This window comes from Lupinus angustifolius, chromosome LG17 (genome assembly GCF_001865875.1).
Source record: "Lupinus angustifolius cultivar Tanjil chromosome LG17, LupAngTanjil_v1.0, whole genome shotgun sequence".
Classification (NCBI taxonomy): domain Eukaryota; kingdom Viridiplantae; phylum Streptophyta; class Magnoliopsida; order Fabales; family Fabaceae; genus Lupinus; species Lupinus angustifolius.
This window is the reverse complement of record NC_032025.1, coordinates 8,969,315-8,973,121: the sequence shown is the minus strand read 5'-3', so window position 1 is coordinate 8,973,121 and position 3,807 is coordinate 8,969,315. Positions and strand designations below refer to the sequence as shown.

Sequence of the window (3,807 nt, the reverse complement as noted above, 5' to 3'; positions counted from 1 at the left end):
TTAAGTGTTTGAGACAAGTAATTTTATTGACTTGAAATCATTTTCTAGGTGATCAATCTAAAAACAGCATTAAGTACTTCTCAAACAAATAAACTTAACCAAAGTACCAACTTGAATGATTAAAATTCAAACTTTTGGAATATAAGAAGAAGTAGAAATTACATGACTTTATTCAAAAGAAAATGTTAGGATCATGAACTATCCATCCAAGGATTGGATGCTTTTGAGTTCCAAGTGAGAGTACAAAATTGATTTTTGCATCTCATTTGCCTTCTCCTTTTTTCCTCTTGAATTTTAAACTATAATTACAACTTACTTGAAAATAAAGCTCTAAAATACTAAGAAATGAAGAGAGAACTTCAGAAAGGATTTCTAGTGAGAGACTTGTTAATTTCAAGTGTTGTTGGCCTCTTTTGCTCGAATGAATTGGTCCCTATTTATAGAATTTCTTTTTGGATCGTTGAGTTGCTTGGCTGGACTACTAAGCAGCTGACCAAACCCTTCAGCATGGGTTTGGTCCCTTGATCAAGTAGCTTAGTCACCTCCTTGTGCTTGACTCATCAAAGCTAGTTGTGGGCTATGAAACTAACTATTGTGAGCTACTTCTGAAAAGCCTATGGCGAGCTACTTGAGGTGAGGTCATGGGTGACTTCATGTTTTGCTTGATGGTTAAGTCAAGTCTGGGTGCACACCGCTCAACGCACCTGTTTCACCGCTAAGCTGCTTGTTCACTAGCTTTGACCATGCTGACTGGAACGTGGCCTGGTGCTTGCTGATCTGGTCAGGAGTTTGGTTCTTCGCTAAGCTGCTTGTTTAGCAGCTTAGGCATGTGCCAAGCTTGTGTCTGACCGTGTCAATTGGAGGTCTGACCGTGCCAGGACTAGACTGGTTCTAGGCTGAGTGGTCAAGCAGGTCCACTCAGCTGCTTGCTTGAGCAGCTTGATCCAGGTCAAGCTGGTGTCCAGGTCAGGCTGGTGTCCAGGTCAGCTCAGGGGGGCTTGGTCCATGCTTAGCTTCCTGGTTGAGCACCTTAATTTTCTTGACTTTTTTGCTTTTTGATCATGAGTCTTTTTTCTCTTCTTTTCTGCATGTTAAATCCTACAAAACACATAAAAATAAATACACATAAAAATATACAAGATTGTGATATTTTATACAAAAAATATTGTTTTAAGTTGGTTTTTCTCAATTATGCTTAAGATAAGTGCCATAAAAGTGTATGAAATTTAGGTATGTTTAGCACTTATCAAGCACCTCTATTTATAGGCAGAGGCCTTCAACAACCATGTTTGACCCAATGGCCTAGGAGCATGATTTCGTCCGAAACGACCACAAGATCTTATGGTCATGAGGAGTCTAATGGTCACATAAGCAAATTCTCTTCCACCTTGACCAGATCCTCCTAACTTCCATCACCCTCCAACCATGCACTGATTCAGTCACACGCGTACGTTGACTTGGTCAACCACACTTCCAAAAAATAAAAAAATAATTTAAATAATTTATTGGGCCTAAACTCGATTCAGCTGGATGGTGAGGGAGGAGTAGGAGGTGGTGGTGTGCATGTGCATTTGTGGGAGAGTTTTATTGGTGTGAGTCTTCACTCACCACAAAACTCATTGTACCCTTAGACAACACTTAAAGCTTATAAAGTCCTTCAAAGTCCTTCCTCCATCCTATGTGAGACTTGATTGTGTTTTCATTTTACACCCAAAAGTCCGTATTAATGGTGCACTAATGAGGCATTAATTTTTTAAAGTTCGAACAATCACCTATTTGGAATTAAAAAATATATTTTTTGGAATTTATGTGGCCTTTATATGATAGCTCGTAAACAAATGTGTCATGTGACTTGAACCAATGCATAGTGAGTAAGACCCAAATTTTACTAAATTGACTATTAGTCTTTAACTATATCCCTGACATCATGCCACACACAACGTTTTCAAAGGTGTACTCTTTAAAGCCCATGCGTTAAAGGTCATGCACGTCTATCCTATAGTGAATGCTCTAGAAATTTATGCCCCTAAATTTTATAGGAAGCGGTCCTCACTTCCACATTAACATAGGTGAGTCTATAAAGAGTACTCATGTAGTCTAGGTACTCCATTCCGATTAGAGTGTAGATCTCATTAAGAGTTTAACTCATCCTTTCATTCTCATATCACTTAACAACTTGTTATTACACATTGAACCTATTTCTTGGAATATCTAGTCAGTTAGTTTGGGTTACCGTCATGAGTGATCTTTGTTATAAGGGCAATAATCTCATACTCTTATAAGTATTATGAACTTTCTCTCTAGCTAATCCATTCGTCAAATGATATACTAAGTTATTACCATTGTGTATATGATCTACCCTAATAGCTCACATTGAGAGTGTTGGGTCCCAAAGGGCTCTGCAATTCACCTAGAGGGGTTGAATATGTGGTACAGTACACAATTACCATTGTTAGACTAATAAAATGATTATACAATTTTCTTTACTATTTAATCGACCAACTAGTGATTTAATCAATTAATTACTTCTGCATATAATCGATTATCTTAAGAACCAAATTGATTACTCAGTTCTTATTCTTTGAAAAACAATTTTCTTTAGTCTCTAAGATTACCAAGATTCAACTAAACTTGTATGCACTCTTACAGATGATAACATACATTTAATGCACATAACAAAAGTATGCGAATAACACAAAATGATATGATTGTCAAGTTAAGTAAATCAAAAAATACGAAAACGTAAAGATTTAAGGGTTAAGTAAATCAAAATGATATGAATGTCAAGTTAAGTAAATCAAAATGATACGAAAACTTGTATGCACTCTCACACTAGTTTGACGTCCAACCCGTTTCTTTAGGATTCTCAACACCTACTTATGGTATAGCCCCAACTGCTTATCACTTCCAACCAATGCCTTTGTAAAGTGTGAAGACTCAACCTAACCACAACTAGGATTTTCCCAAACCAATTCTCTATTAATGATGATACTAACACACCACGAGAATGTGTTTATGCCAATATTTATACAAAACAAGTTGTTACACCTAGATGTGTTGAATATACGCCCTTCTAGAATCTAAGAACCTTTCTACAAGTCTCACAAACTCAGAGTACAGAAATTTGAGATGCAAGGTTTCTTTGCACAAGATTTGACAATAGAATTCTTGAAAACCTTTTTCTAAAGTTTCATCAAGATTCTTTTTCTCCTCTTTCTCTCTTTTTCAAAAATACTTAGGAAAATATCTCTTTGGATATGAAAGTATATGAGCAATGTGATTTTTCAAAATATGTGTGATCAATGTAAAAGTTCTTATGCAAAATGGAAAAAAGGTGGGTGAATATATAGTTCTGTTTTTGATGCAGTTAATTGATTATCACTCTACTTAGTCGATTAACGATTGTTTAAAAATCAAGATTTCAGAAAGTGTAACTATCATTAATATATTAATCTCATACTTAATCAATTAACTATTTCCCAATTTTTCATAGCTTAATTGATTAAAATAAACCTTAATCAATTAAAAGGTTTTCAGAAAAAGATATTTCAAAGTGATAAGAACCTCCTACATGATTTGTAAAAATATGATTCATGATTTTGAGTGATGTATGATTTAAAACTCTTTCAATGCATCAAAATTATATGATCGTGTATTTATGCATGCACATATAAATAATGTATATATACATGTAAGTTTCATTTTAGTTAGGATCAATTCCAGGTTGTGAGATTTCTATTAAGGTTCACCTAGCCTAAACTCTACCCAATCAAACATCTTATTGTAAGTATCAGAGTGCAACTAAGA

General features: G+C 35.1%; 1 long non-coding RNA gene across 1 annotated transcript in view; it reads right to left on the bottom strand.

The window, feature by feature from the left end:
• Positions 1 to 3,807, bottom strand: part of LOC109331505 — an 18,359-nt gene that overhangs the window by 9,395 nt on the left and 5,157 nt on the right. The window contains exon 2 of the long non-coding RNA XR_002105797.1: positions 2,568 to 2,573. This is a non-coding gene — a long non-coding RNA (uncharacterized LOC109331505). The remainder of the gene's footprint in view (positions 1 to 2,567; positions 2,574 to 3,807) is intronic.